Here is a 19,819-nt window from a genome sequence, read left to right as displayed (position 1 = left end):
TGGTTGCTTCGGCATTTTGTGGGTGTGGCACCGAACAGAAATATTGACACACAGAGTTTCAAGCACTCCTTATTCTGTAGCGGGTGACTTTTCAAATGACGCTACAAATTAACAGTGCCGCTACTTTTTGTAGCAACGCTTTTGCCGCATACTTGGGGCTGGGCGATATGGCCTTTTATTAATATCGGAATATTTTTAGGCTATGTCACAATACACGATATATATCTTGATATTTTTGCCTTAGCCTTGAATTAACACTTGATGCATATAATCACACCAGCATGATAATTCTATGTGTCTACATTAAAACATTCTTGTTCATGCTGCATTAATATATGCTCATTTTAAACTTTCATGTAGAGAGGGAAATCACAACTAAGTCAAACTAAAACTGTATTTATGAAATAGTTATCAAGCAGTAGCACAAGCATTAATGTCATTTCAAAATAAAGTGCAAGATTGACAGAGACATTTTAAACTAGCACTTTTGTGCATGATGTCACTAAGATGACATCAAAACAACACTAAATTAAAGTGCACGTTTTGTCCGGAACGCCACTACAGTATGATGTCACACAAGACATTCCAATAACTGTCAAATAAAAATGAGCTGCATAATAGGAAATCAAATAGTGTATGTCCTTCGCTGTGTGGTAGGTTCCTGCAGACATTAACTCCTGTTTTTGACTATTTTTTTCATAAAGTGTTGATCTGGAAATGGTTGCTTCGGCATTTTGTTGGCGTGGCACTGAATGGAGATGTTGACATGCAGAGTTTCAAGCACTCCTTATTCTTTAGCGGGTGACTTTTCAAATGAAGCTACAAATATGCAGTGCTGCTACTTTTTGTAGCAGTATCTTCCCTCTTGAAGCCAATGGACCCTGTGCTGTTTTTGTTGGGAATTAAATCTTCCTTCATTTGTCACCAGATTCGCACCTTCTCTCTCTCGTATTACCACTCGCACCGCACCGTTAGCATCACAGCTAACGTTACCCATGCCACTACCTCTCTGCTCCGCGAGGGTGTAAGACCTTGCATGCGGGACAGTTTGTGATGTATGTAAGAAGGTGCGCTTGTTTTATGTCTCTGTAAGAAGGAGAGACAAGAAAGAGTGACAAGAAAGAGTGAGAAAGCGCCTATAGTGTAATGCCCGCAGCTAAAACCACCTGTGTTAGAACGAATACTATATCACGATATAGTAATTTTCTATATTGCACAGAGACAAACAAGCGATATATTCAGTATATTCGATATATCGGCCAGTGTTAATATACATTATAAGTGTGTGTAGCCGTCTTTTCTTGACTATAGGAAAAAATATACTCCCAAGTGGGCCGGACTGGTAAAATCACGGCATGATAACTTAAAAATAAAGACAACTTCCGATAGTTTTCTTTGTTTAAAAATCAGGGTTTTCGTATGGGTGCTTAAAAACCTTGAAAATGCTTGGATTTTAATGTTGTGTTTTCAAGGTTTGAAAAATGCTTGAATTTTGGGTGAGGTGCTTGTAAATGCTGGGAAGTGTTCTTTATACTATTTCTTGGCAGTCTGACTTAATAGGTAAATTATAAAAAAGGAAAAAAATCAAATAAGTTTCCTTTAAAATGAAAGCTACACTCTTGATCTGTTGGCTTTGCACAAGCCCTTACATTAGGTGGTTGTCATGCCAGAGCCGTCTGTCTCGCCCCCAAGAGGACAGTGGTGCATCGGTCCATCATGCCGGGAGGTTGTCGTTTTAATGAACATTGGATGGAAATTATTAGTCCATTACTGGACTTGTTTGTACTGTGAAGGTCATGTAATGTATAATTTGTATCCTTTTTCACAACTTAGGGCTGAGTTAATATGACTGATTTAGTAGATTTTACACAACATGGTTGTATGCATTTCTTGGTATATTATTTTCGTTGTTTACTTAACTCGTGAAATGTGTCCACTACCTCAGTGAAAGCAAAAATAGTTAACTTTTTTTTTTTGTTAATGTGTTGTCTTAGCCACAGTTATAAGGCTAGATATGCTTAATGAAAGGTGACTGAGCTGTTGTGAAACAAAATATTTTTCTTTAATGCATTATCCTTCATTTATTAACAGTTTTGTTAATAAATGAGTGTAATTGAAATTTTGAGGGTGCGTGGATGTACACCACGTTATGCAGTTTACAAGCAAAAATACGGTGTGAATCAATGTGCTGTAAATAAGATAAAGCACAAGAAATTTGAAAAACAACACAAGACACGTTTGCAAACACCAATGACATTGCATTGTCTAAAGCAGGAGTCATCAACATTTTTGAAACCAAGAGCTACTTCTTGGGTACTGATTAATGCGAAGGGCTACCAGTTTGATACACACTTAAATAAATTGCCAGAAATAGCCAATTTGCTCAATTTACCGTTTATATATATAAATATATATATATATATATATATATATATATATATATATATATATATATACACATATATAAGATAATGGGTATTTCTGTCTGTCATTCCGCTTTACATTTTATTTCCTTTTACGGAAAGTTTTTTGTAGACAATAAATGATGAAAAAAACACTTAATTGAACGGTTTAAAAGAGGAGAAAACACGAAAAAAATGAAAATAAAATTTTGAAACATAGTTTATCTTCAATTTCGACTCTTTAAAATCCAAAACTCAACCGAAAAAAATGAATAGAAAAACTAGCTAATTCAAATATTTTTGAAATAAAATAAAAAAAGATTTTATGGAACATCATTAGTAATTTTTCCTGATTAAGATTAATTTTAGAATTTTGATAACTTGTTTTGAATAGGTTAAAATCCAATCTTCACTTTGTTATTATATATAACAAATTGGACCAAGGTATATTTCTAACAAAGACAAATCATTATTTCTTCTAGATTTTCCAGAACACAAATTTCAAAAGAAATTCAAAATACTTTGAAATAAGATTTGAATTTGATTCTACAGATTTTCTAGATTTGCCAGAATATTTTTTTTGAATTTTAATCATAATAAGTTTGAAGAAATGTTTCACAAATATTCTTTGTCGAAAAAACAGAAGCTAAAATGAAGAGTTAAATTAAAATGTATTTATTATACTTTACAATAATGAAAAAAAAATACTTGAACATTGATTTAAATTGTCAGGAAAGAGGAGGAAGGAATTTTAAAAGGTAAAAAGGTATATGTGTTTAAAAATACTAAGATAATTTTTAAGGTTGTATTTTTTACCTAAAATTGTCTTTCTGGAAGTTATATGAAGCAAAGTAAAAAAAATAAATGAATTCATCTAAATGAGTGAAGACCAAGTCTTTAAAATATTTTCTTGGATTTTCAAATTCTATTTGAGTTTTGTCCATCTATCCATTTTCTACAGCTTATTCCCTTTGGGGTCACGGGGGGCGCTGGTGCCTATCTCAGCTACAATCGGGCTGAATGCGGATTACACCCTGGACAAGTCGCCACCTCATCGCAGGGCCAACACAGATAGACAGACAACATTCACACTCACATTCACACACTAGGGCCAATATAGTGTTGCCAATCAACCTATCCCCAGGTGCATGTCTTTGGAGGTGGGAGGAAGCCGGAGTACCCAGAGGGAACCCACGCATTCACGGGGAGGACATGCAAACTCCACACAGAAAGATCCCGAGCCCAGTATTGAACCCTGGCTATTCAGGACCTTCGTATTGTGAGGCAGACGCACTAACTCCTCTGCCACCGTGAAGCCCTATTTGAGTTTTGTCTCTGTTAGATTTAAAAATGTCGAGCAAAGCGAGACCAGCTTGCTACTAGCAAGCTGGTTATTTATTTACTAGCAAGTTGCTAGTAAATAAATAAAATGTAAAAAAATAAAGGCAGCTCACTGGTAAGTGCTGCTATTTGAGCTATTTTTAGAACAGTTCAGCAGGCTACTCATCTGGTCCTTACGGGCAACCTGGTGCCCGCAGGCACCGCGTTGGTGACCCCTGGTCTAAAGAAACACTGCTTCACATTCTATGCCCCATTCAGTTAATAAAGTTAAAAGTTAAAGTACCAATGATTGGCACACATACTAGATGTGGCGAAATTATTCTCTGCATTTGACCCATCACCCTTGATCACCCCCTGGGAGGTGAGGGGAGGAGTGGGCAGCAGCGGTGCCGCACCCGGGAACCATTTATGGTGATTTAACCCCAATTACAACCCTTAATGCTGAGTGCCAAGCAGGTAGGTAATGGGTCCCATTTTTATAGTCTTTGGTATGCCTAGTGGTTTGATTCAGACTGGTTTTCGCCTTTTGAAGGGTACTGGAAAAACTGGAAAATTGATCTTGAAAGTCCTTAAAAAGTGCTTGAATTTGGCCATGGAAAAGGTGTACGAACCCTGAAAAATAGAACAAGCACATTCTGTAAATGTAGAAATCATTATGTTGCTGGGGGTTTTTTTACACTTACATGTTGCAGTTAATAGTATTCTACCTTGATTTGTCGTTATTTATACTTTTTGAATAAATTATTATTTTCGTCAATCGTCATTGGTGTTATTTTTCAATCTCCTAATATAAAATTATATATCAAAATCAAATTACAGGATGTTGTATGTAGTTTGTTAACATGTGGTTTATTTTTTTTTAAGATGCTAATAATTGTTATTGCGACATCTAGCGGACAGATTTAGAACAGTAGTTTCTTTCATTCAAAAATTTCGGCTCATTTTTATACTTAGCAAATTCATCCCGCGGGGCGAATAAAACCTGTTCGCACATCTGCTGTAGGAGATAAACCGACCAGTAGCTTTCTGTTTCCTCTTGCTTCACTGCACAGGTGTCAATATGACCAAAAATCGATATAGCGATATATATATATATATATATCAATATGACCAAAAATCGATAAAGCGAGATATATATATATATATATATATATATATATATATATATATATATATATATATATAGCGATATACAAACCCCATTTCCATATGAGTTGGAAAATTGTGTTGGATGTAAATATAAACCGAATACAATGATTTTCAAATAATTTTCAACCCATATTCAGATGAATATGCTACAAAGACAACATATTTGATGTTCAAACTGATAAAAAAAATTTTTTTTTTGCAAATAATCATTAACTTTAGAATTTGATGCCAGCAACACGTGACTAAGAAGTTAGGAAAGGTGGCAATAAATACTGATAAAGTTGAGGAATGCTCATCAAACACTTTCATGGAACATCCCACAGGTGTGCAGGCTAATTGGTAACAGTTGGGTGCCATGATTGGGTATAAAAGCAGCTTCCATGAAATGCTAAGTAATTCACAAACAAGGATGGAGTGAGGGTCACCACTTTGTAAGCAAATTGTTGAACAGTTTTAGAACAACATTTCTCAACGAGATATTACAAGGAGTTTAGGGATTTTACCATCTACGGTCCATAAAATCATCAAAAAGTTCAGAGAATCTGGAGAAATAACTGCACGTTAGCGATGATATTACGGACTTTTGATTCCTCAGGCGGTACTGCATCAAAAACAGACATCAGTGGGTAAAGGATATCACCACATGGGCTCAGGAACACTTCATAAAACCACTGTCAGTAACCACAGTTGGTCGCTACATCTGTAAGTGCAAGTTAAAACTCTACTACTGTATGTAAAGCCAAACCCATTTATCAACAATATCCTGAAACGCCGCCGGCTTGGTTGGGCCGGAGCTCACCTAAGATGCACTGATGCGAAGTGGAAAGGTGTTCTGTGGTCTGACGAGTCCACATTTCAAGTTATATTTGGAAACAGAGGATGTGGTGTCCTCCAGAACAAAGAGGAAAATAACCATTCGGATTGTTATAGGTGCAAAGTTCAAAAGTCAGCATTTGTGATTGTATGGGGGTGTATTAGTGGCCAAGGCATGGGTAACTTACACATCTGTGAAGGCACCATTAATGCTGAATGGTCCATACAGGTTTTGGAGCAACATATGTTGTCATCCAAGCAACGTTATCATGGACGCCCCTGCTTATTTCAGCAAGACAAGTGTTACAACAGCGTGGCTTCGTAAAAAAAGAGTGCGGGTACTTTCCTGGCCCGCCTGCAGTCCAGACCTGTCTTCCGTCGAAAATGTGTGGCGCATCATGAAGCGTAAAATACGACAGCGGAGACCTCGGACTGTTGAACGACTGAAGATCTACATAAAACAAGAATGGGAAAGAATTCCAGTTTCAAAGCTTCAACAATTAGTTTCCTCAGTTCCCAAACATTTATTGAGTGTTGTTAAAAGAAAAGGTGATGTAACTAAGTGGTGAACATGTCCTTTTCCAACTACTTTGGCACGTGATGCAGCCATGAACTTCTAAGTTAATTTTTATTTGCAAAAAAAATAAAGTTTATGAGTTTGAACATCAAATATCTTGTCTTTGTAGTGCATTAAATTGAATATGGGTCGAAAAGGATTTGCAAATCATTGTATTCCGTTTATATTTACATCTAACACAATTTCCCAACTCATTTGGAAACAGGGTTTGTATATATATATATATATATATACACACATTTATATACATATATATGCATATATATATATATATATATATATACATACCGTGTATATATTTGAGCCTCCTGTGACAACAATATATATCGCAATATATTATTTGTAGTGCTGTCAAAGTTAGCGCTATAATAATGCATTTAGTTTAAGTTCCTTTAACGTTACTCGTGTTTTTAACAAGTGATTAAAGCATACGCGTCCTTTTTGACCCTAGGTATCATCCGTAGCAGCGGAAAATTGGCTGTGTTCGCTATGGTGTTTTCCCAATATCAATATTTTGGTACCAGTACTTGAGTAAATAAAGGGGACCACAAAAAAATTGCATTATTGGCTTTATTTTAACAAAATAGTCTTACGGTACATTAAACATGTGTTTTTTATTGCAAGTTTGTCCTTAAGCAAAATAGTGAACGTACTACTATTTTAGTAGTAAGTAATCAAACAAAGGCTCATAATTTAGTCTGCTGACATATGCAGTAATGTATCGTGTCATTTTCCATTCTATTAATTTGTCAAAATAGTTAAGGCCAAGTGGTAGAAAATGAATTATTAATCTACTTCTTCATTCACTGTTAATATCTGCTTATGTTCTCTTTTAACATGTTCTGTCTACACTTCTGTTAAAATGTAATAATCATTTATTTTTCTGTTGTTTGGATGCTTTACATTAGTTTTAGGTGATACCACAATTTTGGGCATCAATCCGATACCAAGTAATTAAAGAATGTGGGATGCAGGACCGGTCATTTTCAGAGTCGGTATAGTACCAAATATGATTCAGTATTGCGGTACTATACTTATATCGGTATACCGTACAACCCTAGTTTGCTAGTTACCTGTGAGCCACAAGTGGGAAAATACTAGGGCTGTGAATCTTTGGGTATCCCACGATTCGATTCAATATTGATTCTTGGGGTCACGATTCGATGATATATCGATTTTTTCGATTCTCGATTCAAAAAAGATATTTTTTCCGATTCAAAACGATTCTGTATTCATTCAATACATAGGATTTCGGCAGGATCTACCCCAGTTTGCTGACATGCAAGCAGAGCAGTAGATTTTTGTAAAAAGCTTTTATAATTGTAAAGGACAATGTTTTATCAACTGCTTGCAATAATGTAAATTTGTTTTAACTATTAAACGAACCAAAAATATGACTTATTCTATCTTTGTGAAAACATTGGACACAGTGTGTTGTCAAGCTTATGAGATGCGATGCAAGTGTAAGCCACTGTGACACTTTTTTTTTTTTTTATAAATGTCTAATGATAATGTCAATGAGGGATTTTTAATCCCCACTATGCTGAAATTATAACTAATATTGATACTGTTGTTGATAATATTCATTTTTGTTTCACTACTTTTGGTTTGTTCTGTGTCGTGTTTGTGTCTCCTCTCAATTGCTCTGCTTATTGCAGTTTTGAGTGTTGCTGGGTCAGGTTTGGTTGTGGAATTGGATTGCATTGTTATGGTATTGCTGTTTAGTGGTTTGTTGGATTGATTAAAAAAATATATATTAATTTATTTATTTTTTAAATAAAAAAAAATAGATTTTTTTAAATAATTAGAATTGATTCTGAATCGCACAACATAAACGATTCGATTCGTATTCAAATCGATTTTTTCCCACACCCCTAGAAAATACCAAGCAGAAATGGCCAAAGAAAGGTATATTATTGAAATATCAGGTCCATAGCCATGGCAATTTGTTCTTAAGACAAAACAAGACTATTTTTTGCCGTAAGCCGTGCATACTGGAGCAAATGCCTGCCGAAATTACAGTTAAGGTGCATTGATAACATTACTTTTAGATTGTTACCGGGACTGCCTTACTGAGATGTTGTTGACTCTGTTCGCTCTCTGAGCCACAACGTTGACGGCTGTCTACTTTCCTGCTAATCATATTTGGATGATTGCAATCTAAAGACTGTTAGTTTCAAAGTGGTTGTGAAGTATTTATTAGTAGCCAGCGAGAAGGTATATTTTTGACGAGACGGTCACAACACCGGAAGTATATTACCTGAGGCGGCGTGGAGACAGGATAGCGTGTCCCAATGGGAACATTTTTCCGAGTTCTTTGCATGCATGTTATAGAAGCTAGCATTACATGTTTTTTTATAATAATGTTAGTGTCTATTAAATGTAAATGATAACATGGAACATATATGTGTCAAATACAGCCAAAAGAGAGAATAAATCTACAGGTATAATATTGTGTAGAAATATCCCCAATTGCAGGAAATGTAGTCTTGATTTTCCGAATTTTTTTTCGGAGCTTGCGTGGCAACAATTTGCGCCGATTTTCCTCTTTTTTACGTGAGTTTTCCTCTTTTTCTTTTCTCTGAGGGCCAACATGCCTGAAACAAACAGGTCCGTCGTCAAAACATGTCAAGAAGCCTTCTTAAACCAGTCACACTTTTTATGGCTTCAAAATAAATGTGCTATGATTTACATCTAGTTTAACTACATTAAAGGTGCTCTATGTAATAACATGGCCAGAAATGGTACTGCAATCGCGGTCAAAATTTTGTAGTTCCTTCCCTCACTGCCTGACTGAGGTTGCCAGATATGCAGCTGAAACCAATCTTGGCTCGTCCAAGGAACTTCAAACTTCCACTGCCTCTTACTAAGGGTTGAGGTGCTAGGACCATAATAGTTGAGTAGACAAGCGTTTTGTCAATAATACATCTGTAACCAACCCATTTTACACAGAAAATAGGCTATTTTCAGGAAGAAGTACGTCATGCCTGCATAGAATATCACAACAAATGGCAATCATGGTTATTGTCAGTACTATAGGAAAACAAAGACTAAGGCCATGTCCACACTAAGCCGGATAACCCCTTAAACAAATAATTATTTAGCCTAAGCCCCGTTTTGGCGGCTAGCAATGCAGCTAATGGGAGCAGTAAATACTACCTCTAAATCGCTTTAAAAATGCATTAAAAAACCGTCAACAATACTTAATTTACATTCAGTAACCTCTATAATAACCAAGCTATAGTGACATTGTTACTGTAAAAGCGAACACTGAAGAAGTGTTTTTCTATCGTAGTATCACATCAGCATGCTTTGGTATTAGCCGTAAAAAAAAAAAAAAAAAAGCTACGGAAATAGATAACGCTTGCTTTTACGACAACACGTTTGAGTTTGTAATGCACATTGCAATGCCATACAACACCAATCTGTGCTGACTAAAATCATGAATATTCCTATTGGAGTATCTGTAATGTACTAGCCCACAATCCAATGCTTTGTTTGTACACAGCTAGCCTGACAACGTATGCACTATAGTTGTAAGAACGCGCATGACGCGCTGCGTGTATCATGGGATAAAGTCTGACTCACTTGATGGACAGTTGTCTGGACATTTTTTCAGTTTTATTTGTGCAAGCACTTTATTTATGTTGAAATAGCATGGGTCAAGTTCCACATTTACAGCGCCAAAATCTCTTTCACCTCACCCTCTCGGCTTCTGACTGCTCCAACGTCTCCCCCCTTCCTTCGCGCTTGCTTCTAGAAGCACTAGTTCATCCTCAGTATACTCAGCTTTAAAAAGATAAGGGTGTGAATCTTATTTGTTCCAAAAATAAGTGTCTCCATTTTCTATTACCAATTCTGCCATGATTAGAAAACATACTCGCATTGGTTTCTGGAAATAGGACACATATTTGTCGCCAAAAGTCGGACGTGCGCTGCTATGGAAACGAAAATAAATGTGCAGAGAAATTAGTTCCGGCAATGATTAAGATGACCAAAATAAGGTAAATATTTTACGTATTACATATTGTTATGAATGTGTCTGTTACTACATTATATTTCTACCGCTTATTCCCTTTTGGGGTCGCGGGGGGCGCTGGCGCCTATCTCAGCTACAATCGGGCGGAAGGCGGGGTACACCCTGGACAAGTCGCCACCTCATCGCAGGGCCAACACAAAATAGACAGACAACATTCACACTCACATTCACACACTAGGGCCAATTTAGTGTTGCCAATCAACCTATCCCCAGGTGCATGTCTTTGGAAGTGGGAGGAAGCCGGAGTACCCGGAGGGAACCCACGCATTCACGGGGAGGACATGCAAACTCCACACAGAAAGATCCTGAGCCTGGATTTGAACCCAGGACTGCAGGACCTTCGTATTGTGAGGCAGACGCACTAACCCCTCTGCCACCGTGAAAGCCCCTACTACATTTTATATATATATATATATATATATATATATATATATATATATATATATATATATATATATATATATATATATATATATATATATATATATATAGTTTCTTGTCACGATCCGCGACTCGGATCGTTTATGGTTTTGCCTATTGATATGTTTTTCATTATGTTTGTTTCTGGACTCTGCCGATCCTTGTGTTTAAGCACTTCCTCGTTTGTTTTAGTCACCATGGCAACGTATTGTGCTCCTCCTCACGGGCTCCTGTCACACACCTGTTTCTGATTATTATTTCTGTATTTAAGCCCACCTGATTCCTTAGTTCGTCCTCGGTCCATTGTTTGCTTCACGCAACAAGTCACGTTAAGTATTCTGTTCTATGTCTTTCCATGTGCTAAGTTCCGCCTTAGCTTCGCGTGCGGTCGGCACGTTATATTTTTGTACTTTTTGTCTCCAGCTAAGTTTAGCATTAGCATCCCGTGCATAGGCACGCGTTTTATTTTTCCATTTTTGTGTCAGTGTTGTTTTGTTTTATTATATTAAAAACAAGTCTTACCTGCAATCCTGCTGACTGGTCGTTGTGCATCCTCGAAGTGGCAACTCCGTGCAGCAAGTGCGCCGAAAGCGTGACAGTTTCTGTGTGTATTCAAAACATTGATGGAGGGTTTTGAAGTTGTTTTAGAGGACTTTGGAGGTTACAACAGGGACTCCCTTTAGCAACATCTTACAAGCATTTTTTTATTATCTTTAAATCCTAAAAAAAAAAAGACATGTTTTTTTTGTCTCTCATAATGATTGTGAACGATAGACAAAATTCCCCAAAAAGCTCCCCTTTAACTGGAGGGACCAGCATTCGTTTTTATAGAGCAAGGATACTCAACTTAATGTTAGGCTTGTCCCAATATCGATATTTATACTAATACCAAAATGTATTTTAATTTTAACTATTTTGTGAACATACTAAATAACTTATTTTGGACTCTTCCGTTCCTTAGTTTGAGCACTTCCTGTTTTATGTCGTCTCCATGGTTTCACATTGGTCCCACCTACTCTTGTTTCTACGCACACCTGTTTCTCATTTGATTGCTTGTTTATTTAAGCCCGCTTGCGACCTCAGTTCTATCTGGATGGTTTGTTTGCTACATGCAACATGTGAACATACACGGTATTTATTTATTATCTTTACTAGTGCTAAGTCTCGTCTTAGCTTTACGTGCGCTCGGCACGCTTGTTTCGGACTCTTTGAACCCTGCTAAGTTTTAGCTTAGCTTACCGTGCGTTCGGCAAGCCTTTTCTTTGTCATTTTGTATCAGTGTTATTTTATTTTTGTATTAAATCAAATCTTACCGGCAACTCCTGCCTGTCTTGGTCCTCGTGCATCCCTGGGGTGACACCGCGCATCCACAACGCGTCGGCAACGCGTCACTTCTCTTTGAGTAATGAGTAAGCAAACACACACATATATATATAAATATATAATTTAGATTTTTTTTATTTTATATATATTTATTAGTTTATTTATTTGTTAGAGAAACACTGCACTGAAGCCGGATCCTATCCATCATGTGAGCTTTATAGGAATTCTCATTTTGCATGTTTTTCCCAGTACACCTGCACACAAAAAATAAGGCAAGCATGCCCAAAAATGTTATAAGTCAGTATCGCATTGCTGACTTGCAGAGTAGGGCTGCAACTAACGACTATTTTAAAAGTCAACTAGTCATCAACTATCTTCAACGATTAGTCGACTAATCGGATAAGGTGTACACATACACAATTTAGCCATTCCAGCACTTTCATAACATTTAGTTATACTAAACCGTCACTCAAAGCTGAATATATTCATATAGCTTTATTGGGCCCGGCTACATTGATCCATTATGAAACCAACCTGAGATATTTCTGTTTCTTTATGTTTATTTCGAAATTGTTTACCGTGCGTTTTCTCTCTCAAAAAGGAATCAAATATGCCGGAGACACATTATCAGCCCCGCGTTGCAACAAAGACATAACGTTAACTTTACTCACAAAAAAGCTGAACTCGTGAATGCCTGTTGCGACTCAAAACAACACAGAAAATGAAGTTGTCGCACTCTCCAAAACGTTCCTAACACTGAAAGTCAATACACAACAGTTGCTTTTGCGATTCCTTAAAAAACATCTCCTTGTTAACAAAAGATTAAAAACACACAGAGACACAATGGATCAATATACTTAAAAAGTTACGTAGTTCCCTTCATCCATGGCTCCAACATATTTCCTCTTCAGGTGCTCCCAAAGCAATGTTGTACTTCGGTGCCACGCGAGGTCCATGCTGCACGTTTTGCAGGAAATGTCTTCTTTGAAGTCTTTAAAGTAAAGTGCTCCCACACTTTTGCAGACTTAGGTCGTACACTTTTCTCCATTGAAGCATTAACCTCAAGATGTTTCTCCGCTGAACTATCCGTACTGTTTCCCTCTGCCATTTTTCAAATGTTTCCAGGCAAAGGAGACGGCGTCGTCACGTGAGCTGCACATGAGCTGCACATGACACATCATTGGCTGGCTTACTGCCACCTCATGAGACGCAACCGCAGCGCATAGCATAGCATAGATCCAACGAATCGATGACTAAATTAATCGCCAACTATTTTTTTAGTCGATTTAATCGATTAGTTGTTGCAGCCTTAGACTTAGACTTCCTTTTTATTGTCATTCAAATTTGAACTTTACAATACAGATAAGAACGCAATTTTTTCGCATTAGCTCATGGAAGTACAGGATAAAAAAGCAATAAGGTGCATATATAAATAAATAGATTACAGATAACGATATTGCACTTTTTCATATGCATCCAGGTTTATGAGTGTATGTTATATTGTCTTTTTTTTTTTTTTTATTCCAGCGAGTTAATCCATTTTGGGGGGAATTGAGGGGACATTTATGATGCGTTCAAGAGTCTTACAGCCAGAGAGAAGAAGTTGTTACAGAACCTGGTGGTTCTGCTTCGGAGGCTGCGGAACCTTTTTCTAGAGTACAGCAGTGAAAACATTCTTTGGGGGTGGGGGGGCGTCTTTGCAGATTTTCTGAGCCCTGGTCAGGCAGCGGCTTTTTGCGATCTCCTGGATAAGAGGACGAGGAGTCCTGATATTTTCCGCTGTCCTCACCACTCTCTGGAGAGACTTCCAGTCTGAGGCACTGCAGGCTCCAGTCCAGACAGAGATGCAGTTGGTCAGTAGGCTCTCTGTAGTGCCTCTGTAGAATGTGGTGAGAAAGGGGGGAGGGAGCTGTGCTCTTTTCATCTGATGCAAAAAGTGCATGCGCTGCTGAGCTCTTTTTACAAGAGTGTGTATATCAGCAATAATAAAAAACGATAAACCACTAGAGGCGTAACGGTACACAAAAATTTCGGTTCAGAGGTCACGGTTCGGTTCATTTTCAGTACAGTAAGAAAACAACAAAATATACATTTTTTGATTATTCATTTAACAAATTTGCTAAATCTTCCACCAAAAATATTTTTCTTTGTGGAATATATGATGTGAAGTAATCGGAAACTTGGATAGGTCAATAATTCATAATAATATTGATTTTGTTTTAATATTATGTTTTGAGCAATGACAGTTTGAAAGAAAAAAAACAGTTTTGTTTTATCTGTCAACGTTGCAACTTTTTCTAAATCACATTTAGCCTTTAAGCTTTTTAATTTGACTTGTTTAAGTTTTTTTTTTGTTTTTTTTAATAGTATTTTTAGAATGTGCCGTGGGCCTTTAAAACATTAGCTGTGGGCCGCAAATGGCCTCATGGGAACACTTTTGACACCCCTGCTATAGATTAAAAAAAATAAAATCTGATAAATCTATGGGTAAAAAGCAGAGCCTGGCGACCCATGCACATTTATCATTACTCTCTCGCTCTCTCTGTCTCTGCCCCTCCCTCACTGCGTGCACCGCTTTTTTTTTTTAACCCCTTTTTAACTCTGTTAACTCTGAACGTACATTGAAAATACACGCAACCCTAACTTAAAATGCCGGACATTCGAGGGATTTATTAACTCCACCTGGACAGCTCCGCAAAGAGGACATATCCGTGAAAAGAGGAGGTGTGGTCAGTCTATCATAGCCCAGTCGTTAATAGCATGCCGTGTGTTGTTGTGTTTTTGATTGATTGAAACTTGTATTAATAGATTGCACAGTTTATATTCCGTACAATTGACCACTAAAAGGTAACACCCGAATAAGTTTTTTGACTTGTTTAAGTAGGGGTCCACGTAAATCAATTCATGGTGCCTCGGTGTGCATTGTTTACACAACGTGCGGTACGCTACTTAATATGTCCCTGTCGTTCGGTACACCTCCGAACCGAACCGAAACGGTTTAATACAAATACACCTACCGTTGCACCCCTACAAACCACCAAAAGTATCTAACTTCCTCAAAAACAAACAAGCTTTTTATGATGTGTTAAAAAGCTGCACACCGGTATGTTATTAATTATTGAATGACTCCTGGCATTTTTTTGCAATCTAATAGCCTCAGTATATAGAAGTTTGTGTTGAGTTTCCTGCCGTCATCGTGCTCGTCGCGGCGCACCTTTCGATGTCCGGGGGCTGCGTCTGCTGTGGGGGCTCGTCTTGAGCTGTGTCTCGCTCGTCGTGCTCGTTGTTTGCCGTCGTCTTCTCGCCTACTTCTGCATCGAGTGTTCCTCCTTCACCCCTTTTATGCTTCAGCAGAAGATGCAGAGATTGAGCACAGGTGTGTCGCTTACGCATCTGACTTGGCTGGCTGCACCGTCGCTCTGTTTACACAGTCACCTTTAGGTGACCTCTGACGGTATGGTACGGCTGCGCGATAAATCGATATACACAATATATCGCGGGTTTATCTCTGTGCGATATAGAAAATGACTATATTGTGATATTCGAGTATACGTTCTCACCCAGTTGCTTTTAGCTGTGGGCATTACACTACAGGCACTTCCCGCTCTTTGTCTCTTCTCACAGACAACAAGCGCACCTTCTTACATACGTCACATACTGTCACGTCATATGTAACTTACGTATATATACGCCCTCGCGACGCAGAGAGGTAGCGCCATGGGTAACGTTAGCTGTGATGCTAGCAGAGCCATGCGAGTGGTAATACAAAAGAAAGAAAGTGCAAATGAAGGGAGAATGAATTCCCAAGAAAAACAGCAGGGGGGTCCATCTTCTGTCGGTGGTTTGGCTTCAAGTGGGAATATGTCGAACAGACAACCGTAATTTGTCAAGTGTGGTCCTAAAGCGTTGCTACCAAAAGTAGCATTACTGCTAATATGTAGCATCATTTGAAAAGTCACCTGCGAGAGAATGAAGTGTTTGAAACTCCACATGTCAACAACATCTCCATTTGTTACCACACCAACAATATGCCGAGGCAACCATTTCCACATCAACACCGTATGAAAAAAATAGTCAACAACAGAATTTAATAACGTCCGTAGTAACCTACCACATAGCAGGGGAAGAACCTTATTTAATTTCCTACAAACCCCGTTTCCATATGAGGTGGGAAATTGTGTTAGTTGTAAATATAAACGGAATCTAATGATTTGCAAATCCTTTTCAACCCATATTCAATTGTATGCGCTACAAAGACAAGATATTTGATGTTCAAACTCATAAACTTTATTTTTTTTGCAAATAATAATTAAATTAGAATTTCATGGCTGCAACACGTGCCAAAGTAGTTAGGAAAGTGCATGTTCACCACTGTTACATCACCTTTTCTTTTTACAACATTCAATAAACGTTTGTTAACTGAGGAACCTCATTGTTGAAGCTTTCCCATTCTTGTTTTATGTAGCGCTTCAGTCGTTCAACTTTCCGTGGTCTCCGCTGTCGTATTTCACGCTTCATAATGCGCCACACATTTTCGATGGGAGACAGGTCTGGACTGCAGGCGGGCCAGGAAAGTACCCGCACTCTTTTTTGATGAAGCCACACTTTTGTAACACGTGCTTAATGTGGCTTGGTATTGTCTTGCTGAAATAAGCAGGGGCGTCCATGAAAAAGACGGCGCTTATATGGCAGCATATTTTGTATGTACCTTTCAGCATTAATGGTGCCTTCACAGATTTGTAAGTTACCCATGCTTTGGGCACTAATGCACCCCCATACAATCACAGATGCTGGCTTTTGAACTTTGCGTTGATAACAGTCTGGATGGTTCGCTTCCCCTTTGGTCCGGATGACACAATGTCGAATATTTCCAAAAACAATTTGAAATGTGGACTCATCCGACCACAGAACCCTTTTCCACTTCGCATCAGTCCATCTTAGATAATCTCGGACCCAGAGAAGCCGGCGGCGTTTCTGGATGTTGTTGATAAATGGATTTTGCTTTGCATAGTACAGCTTTAACTTACACCTAGAGATGTATCGGCCAACTGTATTTAGTGACAGTGGTTTTCTGAAGTGTTCCTGAGCCCATGTGGTGATATCCTTTAGAGATTGATAGATAGTACTTAATTTTATTCTTTCAGGAGAGTTCCTTCAGGAAAATTAACATTTTCAGCACAATCCCATTCAAGATCAGACAAATATTACAGGGAGAAAAAACAGGAAAAATATTACAATGAGAAGAAAAATAAAGAGCAACAATGGAAATACAAATATAACGGTAAAATAAGAATATAACAAGAGAAACTAGGCAGTAGTGACCATGTTATGAAAAAGAATAACACTGTTATTGTTTTGCATCCCCTAAGTACACCCGACCCCCTCAGAGAGGAGTTGCACAGTCTAATGGCGTGTGGGACAAAGGAATATTTGAGTCTATTAGTCCTGCACATGGGATGAAGCAGTCCAGCACTGAACAGGCTCCTCTGGCTACTGATAACGCTATGCAGAGGGTGGCTGGCGTCATCCACTAGTTTGTCCACAGTCCTCTTCTCTGCCACCATCACCAGTGAGTCCAGTTTTATTTCGATTGTAGACCCGGCCCGCCTGATCAGTTTCTCCAGTCTGGAGCTGCCCCCCCCCCCCCCCCCCCCCCCCCCCCCAAACGGGGTTTGTATTATGCAGCTCATTAGTATTTGACACTTAAAATGTCTCTGACAACCTTGCACTTTCTGTTTTTGAAATTACATTAATGTTTGTGCCACTGCTTAATAACTGTTTAATAAATACAGTTTTGGTCAATTGACTTAGTTGTGCTTTCCTCCACTGCATGAAAGTTTAAAATGAGCATATATTAATGCAGTATGAACAAGAATGTTTTGTTGTAGACACAGAATCATCATACTGGTGTGATTATATGTATCAATTGTTAATTCAAGGCCAAGGCAAAATATTGAGATATATATCTTGTATCGCAATATGGCCTAAAAATATTGAGATATTAAAAAAAGGCCATATCTCCCAGCTCTACGGTATGGGGACAAAAAAAACAGGTACCCTAAAGGGAAACCTTTTTAAATGATATTCAGATCCATTCCGAAGATGCCTTAAGTGAGTTTTAAGCATTGGCCCATAAAACATGTTGGCTGGTTAGTTTGAGTGTGAGACATTTGCACAGCACCCCCCTGATCGGGCTGTAGCTGGTACATTTAAGTGGTGAAACTTCCTATAAGGCAGGGGTCAGCAACCCGCGGCTCTGGAGCCACATGCGGCTCTTTGGCCACTCTGATGTGGCTCAGCTGCATAATCGCCGACCCCCCCGGTTATTTCGGTAGGTTTCCGGATTTTGGTGCCTCTCCTGGACATCACCTGGGGCTAATAGTCTCCGATTTTCACTCGGACAAAAATTTTGAGGGCGTGCCGTGATGGCTTTACTTTTAACCTCCTCTGCGACATGTCATCGCGCCCGCTTTTACACCATGCTGTCTGCGTGCCGGCCGGACGCATGCATTTCGCTGATTCTATCATCACACGAGAGTGCAAGGCATACTTAATCAACAGCCACTCAGGTTACACTGAAGGTTGTGATATAAACAACTTTAACACTCTTACTAATATGTGCCACACTGTGAACCCACACCAAACAAGAATAACAAACACATTTTGGGAGAACATCCTCACAGTAACACAACATAAACAGAACAGAACAAATACCCACAATCCCATGCACCAGTGACTCTGCCTGGCTATATTATACTCCCCGCTAGCACCAAACCCCGCCCCCACCGCAACCGATGCATGGGGGTGGGGGGTTGGTTCTAGCGGGGTGTATAATATAGCCAGGAAGAGTCACTGGTGCATGGGATTGTGGGTAAGTTGTTTATATCACAACCTTCAGTGTAACCTGTATGGCTGTTGAACAACTATGCCTTGCAGTCGCGTATATGTATCTGAGGAAGCCACATTTGACATGCTACTGGCTGGCAAGCCGTTTGTACATGTTGTAGAAGGTGTCAAAAGCAGTGGCTTAGTATCTCGCCCTTAGATGTTTTATCTGGGTGACCATCAGCAGATAATCGCGAGAATAGTTGCTTTGAGAATAATTTTCTTATCAAGGTGCAGGCTGTGTGTCTAAGACCCCTGGTATACACATTGCACAAAGCAAAAAAAACTCTTTATGCTGTGTTATTTCATTTTAATTTTCAAAAGAGTTTTGTGGTTACCATTGTCTACTTTATTTTCTGAAACGGGTCAAAATGGCTCTTTGAGTGGTACAGGTTGCCGACCCCTGCTATAAAGGGATAGCTGTAGTGTTGTATTCTGAAGATCATGTCATATTTAATTTGAACTTTTTTTTTTAAATGGTCCTCAGTAGTCACGTACAAATGTATGTGAATTATGCAAAATTATTTAAATTTGGTACCATCCATCCATCCATTTTCTACCGCTTATTCCCTTTTGGGGTCGTGGGGGGTGCTGGCGCCTATCTCAGCTACAATCGGGCGGAAGGCGGGGTACACCCTGGACAAGTCGCCATCTCATCGCAGGGCCAACACAGATAGACAAACAACATTCACTCTCACATTCACACACTAGGGCCAATTTAGTGTTGCCAAAATTTGGTACCCATGAACCATATTAACTTTTTCTCCAGGGTCCCCAGTCAGAATGATCAGCACATTTCTTCATCAATCCAGAGATTTAAAGACGTATATGAGCAAACAGGGCAGTGGCCATTTTACCTAAAAAAAAATA

At 38.6% G+C, this 19,819-nt stretch overlaps 1 protein-coding gene across 3 annotated transcripts in view; it reads left to right on the top strand.

Moving 5' to 3' along the window:
- Positions 1–19,819, top strand: part of LOC133557479 (protein AF-17-like) — a 95,074-nt gene that overhangs the window by 2,853 nt on the left and 72,402 nt on the right. The gene's annotated exons all lie outside the window — the stretch shown is intronic.

The sequence above is a fragment of the Nerophis ophidion genome, linkage group LG01, assembly GCF_033978795.1.
Source record: "Nerophis ophidion isolate RoL-2023_Sa linkage group LG01, RoL_Noph_v1.0, whole genome shotgun sequence".
NCBI lineage: Eukaryota > Metazoa > Chordata > Actinopteri > Syngnathiformes > Syngnathidae > Nerophis > Nerophis ophidion.
Note: the sequence above shows the minus strand (reverse complement) of the source record. Positions and strands in the feature narration are given on the sequence as shown.